Source organism: Pseudorca crassidens, chromosome 4, assembly GCF_039906515.1.
Source record: "Pseudorca crassidens isolate mPseCra1 chromosome 4, mPseCra1.hap1, whole genome shotgun sequence".
Classification (NCBI taxonomy): Eukaryota; Metazoa; Chordata; class Mammalia; order Artiodactyla; family Delphinidae; genus Pseudorca; species Pseudorca crassidens.
Genome location: NC_090299.1, coordinates 6,583,284 through 6,601,242, shown reverse-complemented (window position 1 = coordinate 6,601,242; position 17,959 = coordinate 6,583,284). Strand labels below are relative to the sequence as shown.

Genomic DNA, 17,959 nt, shown 5'->3' with positions numbered 1-17,959 from the left:
TATCCAGAAATTTCTTGAGAAAATATTGCTAGATAGGGTAATAGCTTTATAAATAAGACTGGAAAGTAGAGAGCTCTATGGAACTTAATAGTCAAGACCAAATGCAAAATGCATTTTGTCTTCAGTCATTCACATAACAGCAGTTTTATTTTAAAAGGTTTCATGCTGAAACTAGAAAAGCTCTGAAAAGAGAAACAGTGAGAGTCTCCATTTTGAAATGAGCTGAGTAGGAGTGAAAATATTGCCAAGTGGGCTGGCTGCATCTCAGGATCGTTGTAAAAATAAGTTATGGTGAACTCAGGCCTGAGTCAAAGGCTATAGCCACAGAGGGCAGGATAATGGCTGAGTGCTGAGGGTTACATTCCATTCCCATCGCTATGAAAATAGAAAGCAAATATGAAGAATGAAGCTTTGGTGTTCACAGAGAATGGCAGGCAGTTTAGTCACAGAATAGAAGGTTTGCTCTTTTCTCACCAAGAAAGGATACATAAAAAAGTGTATATTTTTCTTCAAATTCCTAAAATGTGAATGCTACTAATAACATCATGATAATATCCTTGCCCTGTGCAATCGTTTTTTATGGAAATGAATACAAACACAGTGAATTACAATATTAAAAACGTTACTTCCTTATAATATGTATTTTACAAGGCAGAAGTTCCTTTAATCTTGAATGGCCAAATTTTGAAAATAAGTTTTAATTTGGCGATCAAATGTAATGCAACTTCCAAACAATAATCTTTAATGCATATTGTAGCTTTTCAAATCTTCAAACTTCACCTAACACTTTTTTTCTAAATGTAGTTCATAACCAGTTGACTATCTCAAAATAGTTTAATGTTTACATAATGTTAAAGCCTGTAATTTGCTATTGGCCACTGCATTTCCTATTTATTGGTAATTTTCTACATCAGTCTTTGAGGTTAACTTTCATTGTTTTATGAAGGCAATTTAGCTGAGAATCTAAATAAAACAAAACATGTATAGACCTCAGTACTTGAATGTAAGCCATCAATTACTAATTTCCTACTTTGAATCAAATCATTATAAATAATGTAACCACTGGAGAATTATTCTCTGGAGAATAATTTTCAACACAGAGAATCTTTAAAATGATAATATTTTAGGACCATAAAGAAATCTTACTGAAATATTGTCTAGTGTAATGCCCATGCATAGATAAGGAAACTGAATTTCAAATTACAGTAATTTGCCCAGATCACATAGTGACAGAATTAAGAGCCAAGTGGATTTCTAGCAGGTTATAAATTCTTTGAGGGAAGGGCACTTTTTTTTACCCTTTAAAGTATGCAGAGCACATAGTACAGAGCCTTGCACATATAACCACAAGGTAATATTTAATGAATGAAATATACTTTAGAGCTTTCTTCAAGTTGAAAACTGGGGATGACCTATGTATGTCTACAAAGTCAAGACTGAACATTTCATCTCACCAAAATTTAAACTTCTCAAGTATATAGATAGAGTTAATATCACATTTACTGTATGTGTCTCAGAACAAAGCACAGTACCTAGTGCATAGTAAGTGTTTAATAAAAAAGAGTTAGTGAATATAAAATATAATATTTTATATATTGGTTGTATTAATACTGATTAATTACTATTAATATCAATAATTAGTTGAATTAATGAATATAAACATATATTATACCTAATATATCTCACTTTAAATGAAAGCAAACTATAAAAACAGATAACCAGATGTTATGGTTAGTTTTATGTATCAACTTGGCAAGACTGTAGTTTCCAATTATTTAATCATATACTAATCTAGGTGTTGCCATGAGATATTTTGTAGAGGTAGCTCACACCTACAATCAGTGATTTTAAGTAAAAGAAATTACCCTGGATAATATGAATGAACCTCTTCCCATCAGTTGAAGACATTAAGAGCAAAAATTGAGGTTTCTTGAAGAAGGAATTCTGCCTCAAGACTGAACCATGGAAACCCTGTCTGAGTTTCCAGCCTGTCAGCCTGCCCTATAGATTTCAGATTTGCCAGCCCTCACAGCCACATGAGCCTAGTACTTAATATGATAATAAACACACACACAGGCACACACACACAGACACACACACACACAGACACACACACACACACACACAGAGGGAGAGAGAGTATCTAGAATATCTATATATCTATATCTATATATTATTGGTTCAGTTTCTCTGGAGAATTCCAACTGATACACTAGAATTATCAATTCAACTTGGAAAATATTTAGCACCTCCTGTTACCAGTTTTGTTAGAAAATTACTGTCATTCTTAATATAAGAGTATTTAAACTGTTTACCAATACACGATCAAAATCCAGAAAATAATTTAATATTTTGCTGATTAGCAGGCCAAAACTGTGTATCTCATTTATTTATTTTCTCTTTCCTGAACAAAGCATTCAGACTGTCAGCCAGGGCTTTCTGTGAGGTCATGATTTTCACAAAGATATTAGGATCTTCTATAAACAAATGCAATTTAAATATTCCTACTTTGTGACCTGCTTTGTATTCAATTCCTTGAATGTAATCACCTACTTCTCTATTGTTTGGCTAAAACATGTCACATTATAAAAGAATGTTTTATGTTATGTTGCACCCAAATATTGAAATATCTTAAATTAACTGATTTACAGTTTTAAAAAAATAACAAATTTATAAAAACCAGACACCTGAACTGGTTGGTGTACCCTGGCTGAGTGTTTTGAGAAAAGTTTAACTGAAACCATTTGTTGATGATTCATTCACTGTTGAATCATCTAAAACATTTTTTTTTTACCAGTTTGTACCAATGTCCAACAAAATGCCTTCCAAACTCTGAATTACCATTTTCCACTAAGAAAAGAAAGTCAACCAAAGAAGTAAGTAAAGAAATAAATGAATTAGTGAAGCTTTTCCTGCATTTGATATGATCATGAGAATTCCTTCATTAGTCTGTTTTTCCCTCTGTGGAGTTTTATTTTTTTATTTTTTCTAGCTGTATTGAGATACAACTGACACATAATCTTGTGTAAGTTTAAGGTATACAAAGTGTTGATTTGATACAGTTATAAATTGCAATATGATTACCACCATAGTATTAGCTACCACTTCCATCCAATCAGATAGTTACCATTTCTTTTTTGTAATGAGAACATTAATGATCTATTCTTCTAGCAACATTCAAATCTATGATACAGTATTATTAGCTATAATCACCATGCTGTACACTAGATTTCCCAAACTTATTAATCTTATAACTAGAAATTTGTACCCTTTGACCAGTATCTCCCCATTTCCCCCACCCCTAGCCCCTGGTAACCATCACTCTACTCTCTGTTTCTCTGAGTTTGTCATTTTTAGATTCCACATATAGGTGATAACATACAGTACTTGTCTTTCTCTGTCTGACTTATTTCACTTAGCCCAATGCCCTCAAGGTCCATCCAAATTGTCACAATGGCAAGATTTCCTTCTTTATCATGGCTGAATAATATTTCACTCATATATATATCTTCTTTATTCATTCATCTATTGATAGACAATTAGCTTATTTCCACAGCTTGGCTATTGTGAGTAAGGCTGCAATGAACATGAGAAAGTTCTACCAGATCCTTATTTCAATTCTTTCGGATATATACCCAGAAGGGGGCTTGCTGGATCATATGGTAGTTCTATTTTAATTTTTTAGGAACTTCCATACTGTTTTTGTAGTAATTGTACCAATTTACATGCCCATCAACATTGCACTGGGGCTTCCTTTTCTCCACTTTCAGTCAGCACTTGATATCTCTTGCCTGTTTGATGATAGCCATTCTAACAGGTATAAGGGGATATCTCATTGTGGTTATGATTTGCATTTCCTTGATTCTTAGTAATGTTGAGAGATAATTAGTTATGTTGAGCAACTTTTCATATACCTGTTGGCCGTTTATATGTCTTCTTTGGAAACTGTCTATTCAGTTCCTCTGCCCATTTCTTGTCTTTTAGGTTTTTTGCTATTAAGTTGTATGTGTTCTATATATTTTCATGGTGTTATTGCTGCTGCTAGCAGCTTCCTGTGACCATGGAGCAACCAGAGCTGGAAGCAGCACTGGAAGGATATTGAGGCCTCATGGGACAGGGGGGAAAAATTGAAGCTTCAGGGACAGAGGGAAGGAAATAGAAGCCTCAGGAAACCGCAATCATGAGGTGGCAACAAAAATAACAGATTTCAAAACTAAGGCCAGTAGCAGAGTTTTAGTAAAGTATTTGGTCAATAATTTGAAGTAGAGGACATTCCTTTCTCTGTAAGAGGTAGAACTAATAGAAATCAACAAGGATATAGAAGAATAAACAACACCATCAACCAACTGGAACTAATTAATATCTAGAGAACACTACACTCTACAGCAGGATATACAGACTTTTCAAGTGCAGGTGGAACATTCACCAACGTAGACCATTTGGGGAGTTATAAAAACCACTTCAACAAATGGAAAAGAAATGAAATAATACCAAGTATGTCATTTAAATATAATGGAATTAAAGTAGACTAATAACAAAAAGATAACAGAAAAATCTTCCAACATCTGAAAATTAAACAGTACATTTCTAAATAATTCATGGGTCAAAAAGGAAGTCTCAAGAAAAAAATAGAAAATACTGAGAACTGAATGAAAGCAATAATATATCAAAATTTGTGACCACAGCAGTTCTTAGAGAGAAAGCACTAAAGCAATGCTAAGGCAATGGAACAGCTAAAGCAATGCTAAGGGTGAAGTTTATAAATGCTCATATTAGAGCAGAAGAAGTCTCAAGTTAATAGTTTAAATTTCCGGGCTTCCCTGGTGGCGCAGTGGTTGAGAGTCCGCCTGCCGATGCAGGGGACGCGAGTTCATGCCCCGGTCCGGGAGGATCCCACATGCCGCAGAGCAGCTGGGCCCGTGAGCTATGGCCGCTGAGCCTGCGCGTCTGGAGCCTGTGCTCTGCAACGGGAGAGGCCACAACAGTGAGAGGCCCACGTACTGCAAAAAAAAAAAAAAAAAAAAAAAAAATAGTTTAAATTTCCACCTTAAGAAAGTAAAATTTAAAAATCTAAATAAACCTAAACCAAGCAGAAGGAAAGAACTAACAAAGAGCCGAAATCAATGAAATTGAAAACAGACCTTTAGCAGACACCTACATTTAGAAATGGGGTAAATCAGTGAAGGACTAAGGAGTTATGAGATCGGAAAGAAAAGACAAAGAGAGAGAGATAACTTTCTTTGGATTTTAGGGAGAATTTTCAAGAGAAATATGCTGGTCAGGGATGTTAATACTGCAAATATCCAGCAGAAAAATCAAAAGCAGTGGATTAAGTGTGACAGTTAGGGAGTCACTCTTGATTTTGAATACAATGATAAAGTCAAGGTGGTGTAGAAGTGAGACTTCAATTATCCGAATGGTGAGTAAAAGATAAAGATATGGAAATAACTTTGTTGACTCTCTTGAGGAGTGAGTGGGAGCTTGATCGGGTGCAGGATGAAAGGTGTTTTAGTGTATTTTACAAGTGACCATGATTGAAGGTCTTAGCAAAGAGCCACAGGGAAGGAGTAAATAGAAGATGAATAATTAGAAGATGAAAGAATAGAAGAGGAAATGATCAACAGAACAAGATTAAGGAAATGTAGGTGTGATGGGTCACCAGAATAGGCTGGAGGTGTCATGGTTGGGGACGGCAGGAAGAGGTTAATCTGGAAAAGGGGAATGGCAATTCATCCTTTAAAAAGAGAAATGATTAGCAAATCATGGAAAATGTAAAGAGATTTTTACAGAGATGGATAGCAACCTTAAGTTCATATTAGAGTGTTGTTATTTGTAAATTAAGAGGCGAAGTTAACTCACTGTTTTAGTGGGAGGGTCAGAATGGCCTTAGGGCCTTCAGAGTTGGTGAAAATGCTGCAGTACCTGTAATTAAGACATGTATAAGGATTTATTTATGTATGAATAAAAAGAACACTGTTTAGCACAGAAGACCCAACTGAAGTTAGATGCAATGACTTTTAATGAAACAAGGAAGCATGACTAAATAATTTCTCCAAAATCTAGTGGCAAAACGTCTCCACCACTTTTATGGTATAAGAGGAAAAGGATTGGAATCTGACAAGGAGATGGACTTTGGATATCAATTAATGGGTACCTGAAATTTACAACCTTTCTATGACAATAATTGAGTTATGAAAGTAATAGGAGACATTTACTATTTCTGAAAATGTAACGTAATGCAATATACTTTTAATACTTTCACTTGTATAATCTGACATCTTACCTCAGTTATTTTCAATTATTTTTATTTCTCTCCTGTATTTTCCTGGACTTCTTTATTTCTTTTTCTCTCCCATAGTTTTACCTGTCTCTTTATTCCACCACTTTCCTTTCTTTTTATTATAGATTTATAATAAAATTATAAATTTTATTTATAATTCTCTCTCTCCTCATTCCTCCATCTAACTCTCCTAGAAATCTATATTTTAGCTTATTTAAATGTCGGTATTTTCTCCACACTTTAAAAAGTTGAACTCTCTAAGAAAAGAAATACTTATAAAGCTATGATTTAAAAAATTAAGGAAAACTCTTTAATATTATAGCAATCTAATTATACCATATTAATTTTTAACCCATACTCAGATTTTCTGTAAAATCTAATTAAAAAAACTGAAATCATGAGAGCAGGACAAGTTTATCAAAATAATCAATAGTAATAAGTATCCTTTTCTCCATATTTGATTATTACTTGACATATCATTTTTATCATTTTTATCCACATCCATTAAATCATAGAACTTTTCAAGGAAAAGAGGAAAGCACTTTACTTGAAGTTTTTTTGTTTTTTTTTTTACTTTACTTGAAGTTTTAATTTTTAATCATAAATATTGGTAGCAATGCAGTTAACAAAAAAGACAAAGAAATTCAGCCTTGCATATGAGCAGAGAGAATTTCTTGTGCCACAAAGTTCTACTAGATTTTCAGAATTTTACTATTGTCTAAGGCGTGATGAATCTGATGGTAATAAGAATCTGCATCAGAACAATGTTAATACTTTGATTCACATTTTCAATTTAATTAAAATTCTTCCCTGTCTTTAGATTGTTTTCCTTTATATCTGAAGCAAAATCCCTTTGTATCCTCTGCCTGTGAGCCCAAACTGATTTATGTAGCTCCACTGGTAGACAGTTCAAAAACATGCTTAGAATAGTTTATTCCATTTTCGCTGTTTTGATTTAAATACATGCTTCAAACATCAAGGGCAATCACTTCCTGAGGCCTATAGGAAAATTGTACAAAGTTTCTTTCTAGTTTCCTCAGTAATTGTGGTAGTACTAAACCCACTAGCATGCCTAAGCTGTTATGGAACAATTATAACTAGAAATGACATCAAACAAAGCTGAAAAGCATAGCCTGTGAGACATATTTTTCACAGAAATGAGGGCTCAGGCTTATAAAACCTTGTTGAAACTCTTGGACTTGCACTCAAGTTCAACTGAAATGAAGGTGCAAATATAACATTTTAATTTATAAATTGTATAGCCAATTCTGTTAGTAGCAGAGAAGATTACAAAAATGTCATCTCCAATTAAAAGGCAAAGAATCTGAAGGGCACACAAGAAAATGGTAATAAATATCATTCTCTTCTTAATTCTATGTTGTGAAGAAGACATTTATTACTCAAAGTCAAATCATAATCTTTGGAATCAAGTATTCCTCCATGTTCAAAATATATAATAAGAAATGTACAAAGCTTGATAAATTGTTTAATGTGGAAAATCTGATGTGTTCATTTTGGCTGCCATGGAAGATAACACTTTTATATAAAACTATATTTCTCAGTGGCCAATAATACTGCAGTTAATTATGGACTCTTTAACACAAACACAGAACAAATGAGTAGTTTTAGAGAAGTACCCTACAAATTATATAGTGAATTCCCCAACATCAACTTCTTTATTTACTTATTAAACCCTTATCTGGTTTGCATTTGCCAAGCACTCTTTTAAGCACTTTCTGAATACAGACAGACCTCAGGGATATTGCCTGTTCAATTCCAGACCACCACAATAAACCAAATATTGCAATAAAGTGAGTCACACGAATTTTTTAGTTTCCCAGTGAATATAAAATTTATGTTTACACTACACTGTAGTCTATTAAGTGTGCTATAGCATTATGTCTGAAAAAAAATGTATATACCTTAACTAAAAAATACTTTATTGCTAAAAATTGCTAACCATCATCTGACAATGCAGGGCTGCCACAAACCTTCAATTTTTAAAAAACATAATATCAGCAAGATGCTATAAAGTGCAATAAAATGAGGTATGCCTGTACAAACTTATTTACTGTTCATAAAAATCCTAAAGTTATACACTGTTAGTGCCACAATTTTACATATAAGGAAACTGAAGCACAAAGGGGTGAGTAAATTGCTCAAGGTACTAAGTGTCAGAGCCAGATTGTAAACAGCTTCTAAGATGGGATTCAAATCCATGTACCCTATGTATTTCCTTTAGCTGTGGCTATGTCAGCTACTGCTTAAAAGAAAGCAAATTTAGGGCCACAGTTCTCTGCGTATTATCCACATTTATCCATCTTGGATAATTAAACATTCTCATCAAGGTGCCCATCATCTGCTTTTCTTCCTTCCTCCCTCTTCCACTCATCACCTTTTTCTCTTCCTTATCCTTTCAATGCTGAATGAGCATCAGGCATTTTGCCAAGGCTCTGAGGATACAAAAACAACAAGCTCTCAAAATGTTTAAAACAAATACAATACACAGACAGGCACATAGACTAGTGTGATCTGTACATAGGTGCTCACATCATATTAAGAGGCACACAAGATGAAAAACCTTACTGCCCTGGATGTAGGACCTTCCTAGATTTCCTGAAAGTGAAAACTAAAGGGGGCTTTGTAAAAAAGTGGTGATAAAATAAACAGCAGGGGGCTGAATAGCAAAGAGCAAATGATACCAAGATGAGAGAACATGAACCGTTCTAGGAACTGCAAGTATTATATTATAGAATCAGAAAGTTAAGCAGGAATTAGAGCATTAAGAAACAAGTTGAGAAGGTAAGATTTTAGTCTCCAGATTGCACAAGATATTGAAGAATTTCAATTAGGGAAGTATCTAAATTCCGTGTAGTAATAAGATCATCCTAGAAAATTCACCAGTTAAACATGAGGATACATTTAATCATTCACATGTGAAATTCCTAATGCAGACAACTTGACCAGAGCAGGAAAATGAAGAGGAGCCATGCGCAGGAAACACCAAAAAATTGGTGGCAAGTATAGTTTAGGATGTTTATTTTTTGAGGTAACTATCGGCCATTCAGGCAGTGATGTAGAGTGATATTAAAATAGCAATTAAAGAAAGCCCTAGACTCAAGGTAGACCTCTTGGAGTCTCCAGCTTATGGAGGAGAGTTGAAGTCACTAGAAATGGTAAGAATTCTCAGAAAAATTGCACATAATGGAAAGAAAAAAGGGCTAAAGATCGAACTGCAGAATGCACTAATATTTAAAGAGTGGGCTTCAGGTGAGAAACTCAGGAAGAAACTTGAGAAAGATTGGGTAGGTAAGAGGGAAATCAGAACAGACAGGGCCAGGGAAACAAAGATGACAGAGATTGTCTGAAGTATGGAGAGCTAAAAGCTTTCAGATGATACAGCAATAATAAGAATGCACTAAGTAAATTTGGCAACAAAGATGTAATCAGCAACATAAGCAAAAACAGTTTTGGTGACTGGTTGGAGTGAAAGATATTGTAGCGATGTGAATACTGAATAAGTAAAGAAGAGTAGAAAAAAGCAAGTATATCATACTTTTCCAAAAAGCCTTAGCCCCACGCTTCCTCGGCTTCCTCACTCCAATAAAGCTTCTCCTCCCTTCACATTCATTCTTTCCCAAAGTATTCCAGCCACAGCTGAAACTTACCATTAAGGGAAGTTTCTTCACCCCCAACCACAGTGTACTATCCACAAGCTCTCTCACACACTAGTGTGATGCTGTGGCATAAAAAGAAATATATATATGTGGCCTTCATCCACTATTCCTGGCACAGAGCTCCTAAAACCTGTGAAAATAAGTAAAGGAAACCTCACTTAACACGGAGTCAGGAAGTCCTGAAGGGGGAGCTCTCACCCACATGACTCTCACCGCAGCTTACAGACCCCAGCAGGACAGATCTTCTGATCCAACAACAATAGGCTGCATGCCTTCTGCAGCCAGTGAAGAACCACCACAGTCCTTCCTAACTTCCTCCTTTCCTCTAGAAGAGCAAGCCCTTCTCCTCTGTTCTCTGGACTTGGCTATTTGCTTGTCCTGAATCACAATTCTCTGCCATTACCAAATAAACTTATTTTGCTGGTAAAATGATGGGCTCTTTTGTTTTTTTAGAGGTCAGCAAACCCTTGGAGTTTTCAAAGTGAGGAGAAGGAGAGCAATAAAGATATCTTCTGTTATGTTAATGAGGTGACTTTTGGAAAGACCCTAAGGACAGAGCATGGTTACCGGGAGAACCAACCCTGTGATTAGAGGGTTGGAACTTGCAGTCCCACCCTCTGGCCTCCAAGGAGGACAGAGGTGCTGGAGGTTGAATTCTATCATTAATGGCCAATAATTTTATCAGTCCTGCCTATGTAAGGAAGCCTGCATTAAAAACCCAAAAGGACAGGCTTTGGAGAGCCCCTGGGTTGGCAAACACATGGAGATTCAGAGAAACTGGTGTGTTCAGACAGGGCATGGAAGTCCCATGCCCTTTCCCCATGCCTTGCCCTATGCATCTCTTCAATCTGGCTTTTCCTTAGTTATATCCTATTATTATAAGCCAATAGTCTAGTAAGTAAAATATTTCTCTGAGTTCTGTGAGCCACTCTAGCAAATTAGTCGAACCTGAGGAGAGGGTTATTAGAACCTCCAATCTATGGCCAGTCAGTCAAAAACACACACCTGTGCTTGTGATTGAGTCTGAAGCTGGGGGTTGGGGGGTGGTACAGTTTTGTAGGACTGAACCCTTAACCTGTGATCTGATGCTGTCTCCCAGTAGATGGTGTCAGAGTGGAATTAAGTTGTAGGACACCAATCTGGTGTTGCAGAGAATTGCTTGGTGGTGTGGGGAAAAACCTCCACACACAGCGGAATTGTGATCAGAATTGTAGCTTGCAGTTCAGGTGGGTGGGGGACTTTTTATTATGATTCTAATGGGCCCACTAGCCTATCCTTAAAGTTAGCGAATAGGATCAGTCCCTGTAATGCACGTGGGATGAGAATGGGGAAAAGTGGCGTTTGAAGGAAAGAGAAACTTTAAAAAAAAGATGGAGGGATACCACCTGGAAAATAAAGCTAATGTCCACAGCAAAACACTAACCGTACCTTCCTACTTGCCTTTTCAATACCTAAAACTGATTTCTTCATTTCTCCAATATAGTATATAGGGAAACTCACAGGTTTGAATCAGGTATACCCAGCGAAGATTAACTTGACAACCTGAGTTCTGTCAGACAGTCTGTCATAAAACGTTTTAGCCTTATGTAAATCTCCACGGAAACCCACTAGGTCCTAGTGCTTAAGGCAGTCGTTCGCCCCAAATCCACGATCATGCCCGGGGAGATGCTGGCCTATGAGGCATTCTGTCACTACCTTGCCACATCATAAAGCTGCAATTACAAGACTTGGAATAAACTCCCTAATCACACCAAGGAAGGAGCTGATTCTGTCACACACGATTCATAACCACAAATCCTGAATGGGCAGGAGAGGGCTGGAGAAAAGGTTCTGTCAAGGCCTGTTGCTCCTGTACCTGCCTGGTGATCAAGCCATGGGAGGAGCCAGTGTTTTTCAATCATGCAGTTTACAAAATCCAGAACCCATGGTCATGTTTCCTCTCCCAGAGTCTGAGCCTGAATCAGCTGGACCTCTGTCACAGGCCTAGAATGGACAACAGGCAGTGAAGGACCCACACTCCAGTTTCTAAACTCCATGCTGTCTTCCTTGAGAAACTATGCGCCTGCAAACCTGCTATGTGTGTGGTCCTGCACTTGACATTGTCCAATGGCAGAATATCTATTTCACATCAAAGTCATTGTTTTTCTTTAGAACAATTACTTACCCAAATGTATCCTTGATTATGGAGCAAAAGAATATTTTATAAAGCTTAATCATTCACTTCTTTGTGTATTCTAAAATTTCCTAAATGTACTCACATTTGGCTTATTTTCCAAGATCTTAGATGTAGAAATCTCCTTTTTGCTTTCCATGCTTAAATCTCACATCTACGTTCTTTTTTTTTTTTTTTTTTTCCGCTGTACGCGGGCCTCTCACTGCTGTGGCCACTCCCGTTGTGGAGCACAGGCTCCAGACGCGCAGGCCCAGCAGCCATGGCTCACGGACCCAGCCGTTCCGCGGCATGTGGGATCTTCCCGGACCGGGGCGCGAACCCACGTCTCCTGCATCGGCAGGCAGACTCTCAACCACTGCGCCACCAGGGAAGCCCACATCTACGTTCTTGACCACATATTTGCTACAACATAAAAAACTTTCTACAAATTTAATTTTTTGGTTTATGTTTACAACATATATTATTATTATTATAACACTCAGAAAAAAGGCACAAAATTTAAACAATGCTATGAATTAGCCAGTGTAAAAACCCAAATAACTAAAACCAAGGTCAAAAAATATAACATTGCCATAAATCTAAAAACACCCCCAATTCCTTTCCCCAGTCATTGGACTGTCCCACCACTCCACACTGGAAGACTTCCTCCCTTTTACAGTAATCATTTCCTTGTTTATTTGTATGTTTCTTTGTTAAGAATAAATAATAACAATAAAATAGCTGAAAATTAAACATAGTGTTTAGGTCTGTTATTATTTGGATGATGTTGCTGTTCTTATAAAAACTCAGTGGTAAAATATTTCTTTGGGGGTTTGTTATTTTTTTCTCAACATCTTCTCTTATTTTTTTATTTAAAATTTTTTAATTAATTTTTTTCTTTTTATTTCTTTATTGAAATATAGTTTAATACAATATTATGTCAGTTTCAGGTGTACGACATAGTGATTATACATTTATATACACTGTGAATTTATCACCATGATAAGTCTAATAACCATCTGTCACCATACGAACTTATTGCAATATTATTGACTATATTCCCCATGCTTTATATTATGTACCTGGGACTTACTATTTATTTTATAACTTCAAGTTTGTACCTAATAATCGCCTTCACCTATTTATCTTTCTCTGTTTTGACTTCTTTCACTTAGCATAATACCCTCTAGGTCCATCCATGTTCCAGATATATATATATATATATATATATATATATATATATATATATATATATATATATATACACATACACATATATATCTACATCTTCTTAATCCAGGCATCTATCAATGGACAGTTAGGTTGCTTCCATATCTCAGCTATTGTAAGTGCTGCTATGAACATTAGGATGCATATATCTTTTCAAATTACTGTTTTCATTTTCTCCAGGTAAATATCCAGAAACGGAACGGCTGGGTTGTATGGTCATTCCGTGTGTAATTTTTGAGGAACCCTTACACTGTTATCCATAGTGGCTGCATCAACTTACATTCCCACCAGAAGTGTACTAGGGTTCCCTTTACTCCACACCCTCTCCAGCATTTGTTATTTGTAGACTTTTTAATGATAGACATTCTGACCAGAGTGAGGTGGTACCTCATTGTAGTTTTGATTCGCATTTCTCTAATAATTAGCAATGTTGAGCATCTTTTCACGTTCCTGTTGGCCATCTGAATATCTTCTTCTCTTCAGGTTCTCTGCCCATCTTGTAAGATTATTTTTTTCATATTGAGTTCTGTGGGTTCTTTATATATTTTGGATATTAACCCCTTATCAGACATATCATTTGCAAATATCTTTTCCCATTCAGTAGGTTGCCTTTTTATTTTGTTGATAATTTTCTTTCACTGTGCAAATGTTTTCAGTTTGATATAGTCCCACTTGTTTATTTTTGCTTGTTGCCTTTGTCTGAGGAGACAGATCCAAAAAAAAGAACGTTAAGAGCAGTGTCAAGGAGCATACTGCTTAGGTTTTCTTCTAGGAGTTTGACGGTTTCAGGTCTTACGTATAAGTCTTTAATCCATTTTTGAGTTAACTTTTCATACAGTGTGTGAAAGTAGTCCACTTTCATTCTTTTGCATGTAGCTGTCCACTTTTCCCAACACCATTTATTTAAGAGACTGTCTCTTCCCTACTGTATATTCTTGGCTTGTTTGTCGTAGATTAATTGCCCATATAAGCCTGGGTTTATTTCTGGGCTCTCTATTCTGTTTGATTAATCTGTATGTCTCTTTCTGTGGCAGTAACACACTGTGTGATGGCTGTAGCTTTGTAGTATAGTTTGAAATCAGGGAGCATGATACCTCTTTCTTCTTCTCCCTTAAGATTGCTTTGTCTATTTGGGGTTTTTTGAGTTTCTATACAAATTTTAGGATTATCTGTCCTAGTTCCATGTAAAATGCCATTGGTATTTTGATAGGGATTGCATTGAGTCTGTAGATTACTTTGGACACTATTGATGGACATTCTATCAATATTAATTTTTTAACACATGAGCATGTTGTATCTTTCCATTTATTTGTGTCATCTTTAATTTCTTTAACAATGTCTTATTTTTCAAAGTACAGGTCTATCCCTCCTTGGTTAAATTTATTACTGGTATTTTATTCTTTTTGATGCATTGTAATTGGGATTCTTTTCCATATTTTTCTTTCCAATAGTTTGTTATTAACGTATAAAAAAGAAATATATTTCTGTACATTGACCTTGTATCCTGCAAATTTAGTGAATTCATTTATTAGTTCTAATAGTTTTTTGGTGGATTCTTTAGGGTTTTCTACAGATAGTAGCATGTAATCTGCAAATAGTGACAGTTTTACTTCTTCCTTTCCAATTAGGATGCATTTTATCTCTTTTTCTTGTATGATTGCCATGGCTAGGACTTCCAATACTATGTTGAATGAAAGTGGTGAGAGTGGGCATCCTTGTCTTATTCCTGATCTTAGAGGAACAGCTTTCAGCTGTTTACAATTGAGTATGGTATTGGCTGTGGGCTTATATATGGCCTTTATTATGTTGAGATATGTTCCCTCTACCCACTTTGGTGAGAATTTTTATTATGAATGGATGTTGAATTTTGTCAAATGCTTTTTCTGCATTTATTCAGGTGATTATATGATGTTTATTCTTTATTTTGTTAAAACAACATATCACATTTATTGATTTGCAGATGTTGAACCATCTTTGCATCCCTGGAATAAATCCCACTTGATGATGGTATATGATCCTTTTAATGTATTGTTGAATTGGGTTTGCTAATATTTTGTTGAAGATTTTTGCATCTATGTTTATCAAAGATACCGGCCTGAATTTTTTTTTGTGTGTGTTATATCTTTATCTTGTTTTGGTATTAGGGTAATACCGGCCTTACAGAATGAGTTCAGAAATGTTCCTTCTCCTTTAAAGGTTTGAAATAGCTTGAGAAAGGTAGGTATTAGCTCTTCTTTAAATGTTTGGTAGAATTCACTTGTGAAGCCCTCTGGTCCTGGACTTTTGTTTGTTGGGTGTTTTGTTTTGTTATTTTTTTTAATTTATTTATTCATTTTTGGCTGTGTTGTGTCTTCGTTGCTATGCACAGGCTTTCTCTAGTTGTGGCAAGAACACTCTTGAGTGTTTTGTTGTAACAGGGAAAAAAAGACTTTTAGATCCCTTTTTGGAGGTAACAGTTACTTTTTGATGGATTCTAAGCTATAAATGACTTTCTCATATTTTCTGCATTACATCCTCCCAGAAAGAGAAAGGAATAGTCTAAGTACCATTATTATTTAATCATTCCATGCACAGTGTTATATAGATCTATAATTTCCAAATCTGATTGATTTTTGGAATAGTTTTTTAAGAATACTGAACCCCATGATGCAACCTAGGCCTACTGAAAGAGAACTCCTGAGGACAGAACCTGACAACTTCTTGTTATAATTTTGTTTTGTTTGGGTCAAAACCCTCCTTTGATAACTGTGATAATCAGCCAGGATTGGGATCTGCTGCATTAGACTGCTTATACCTCTCAAATCAAACCTCCTAGCCAAAGACTTAACACTTCAGTCTTCACTTATCTCCTGCCACATCCTGGTATGTCTCTACTTAAAACCATATTTTTGCTAATTATTTTACCATTCCTAGCCACCTAGGACTGTAATAACAAGCCTGTCATTGACTTTTGTTTCTCTCCTGCTTTTGCCTCTCCAATTTTCATCCAGTCTCCAAGACATATTGATTTTATTTCCACAATATTTCTCTCATCTGTTTTCTCGTTTACATTTCCAGTGTAACTACTCTAATTCAACTCCCATTTCTCTTTCTAAGACTTTTTAGAGAGCCTATTCTTCCTGACTCCAAGATCAATGCCACATAATCCATCGTGCACCCTAGTCTCAAAGACCATAGCTTGACCTTGATGTGACTTTTTCAAACATTTTTCATAGCTCTTCATTTTCTACAATGTAAAGTGAGTATTCACAGGCAAGCATTCAATACCTACTATTACCTGGTCACTATATATACGATTTTACTTTGTTTCTCTTTTTCCCCTTTATGCAGCTACTTGTTTGTCTCTTTCTCCCAAACCTGCTCTATACTTTTCAGCTTTACCTGTTTGCTTTTACCTGGTTTAGTAACCCATTCATCTGATTTGTCCTTCCTCCTTCCCTATCTGTTCAAATATAATTTATATATCAAGCTAAAGTTCAAATGCCATCTTCTTCTTCAAATCTTACTTGATTTCACATGATTGCAGTGATCCATTTATCTTCACAATCTTATTTCCTTATGTTACCATATTTTGCATGTAGGTTTTCTGCCTTCATTGTTTGTAAGCTCACTGAAAGTTGAAACTGTAAATTATTCAACTTTCTCTGCTCTAGAATGCCTGGCACAATGCCATGCCCACAATTAGGGCTCAGTAATTTATGGAATAAAGTAGTGGGTGCATGAATAAATGGCTATACTGAGAATCACAAAATAGCAGTAAAATGACTATCCAGGCATCACTAAAATCTGCTTACAAGATTCTAATGGGAGAAATTGAGAGTAATAGAGCAATGAACATTAATATTTTCTAAGAATTATTTCCCTTTAATGAGATGAATAAGTGATTATCTCTGCCTGAACGTATGGTGACAGAGTATGTAGAAAGCTCTACTTAGTGATTATTTAAAATGAAATTATTTCCATCATAATATTTAGGTAAATGAATTTCAGGTATAAGATATTACATAGACTCAGGCAAGATATTTTTCGTTTCTATTTTTAAACAATTCTTATCTGGAAAAAATAACTATTTTTAAGATTAGGTAGTAAATATTTATAAACATTTCTGAAAGAAAATTACCCAATACATTTGTGTCAGTTTCAGGCAAAAATAAGTACTTATCTCTGCATTTATTATATTAGACCACTAGTAACTTGCTCTTCAAAGTAGTTGTCATTTATTGAGGAAAAACTTGCCTCTTATGGAGTTTGTTTTTACCTATCTTAGACTATGATACTAAAGACATTTTGTTCTTTAGAGGTAGTAATATATACATGCTATTTAAATACAAACAATTTGGTCTGCATATTGTCAAGAGTTTATGTTTATCAGCAGTGAATAACAATTATTATACAAGTGCTCTGCAACAGACCTTCAGATAACAGGAAATCTATTCTAAAAAATGCAATTCATTGTTCATGGTTTAGATTTTAAGGAAATATTTTTGAATATTAGTTTAAATAAATAAATGACCTCTGAGGGTCTTCATAGAATTCATGTTAAGGTAACTTGAGGCAAATGATTACAATCTTAGATTTTCCCTTATGTTTCATTCCTTTCTGTTCATGCGCTCTTAATAA

General features: G+C 35.3%; 1 long non-coding RNA gene across 1 annotated transcript in view; it reads right to left on the bottom strand.

Moving 5' to 3' along the window:
• Positions 1-2,132: 2,132 nt before the first annotated feature.
• LOC137223072 (uncharacterized) overlaps positions 2,133-17,959 on the bottom strand; it is a 40,365-nt gene continuing 24,538 nt past the window's right edge. The window contains exons 3-4 of the long non-coding RNA XR_010942708.1: positions 5,860-5,922; positions 2,133-5,000 (exon numbers count right to left, since the gene is read on the bottom strand). This is a non-coding gene — a long non-coding RNA (uncharacterized lncRNA). The remainder of the gene's footprint in view (positions 5,001-5,859; positions 5,923-17,959) is intronic.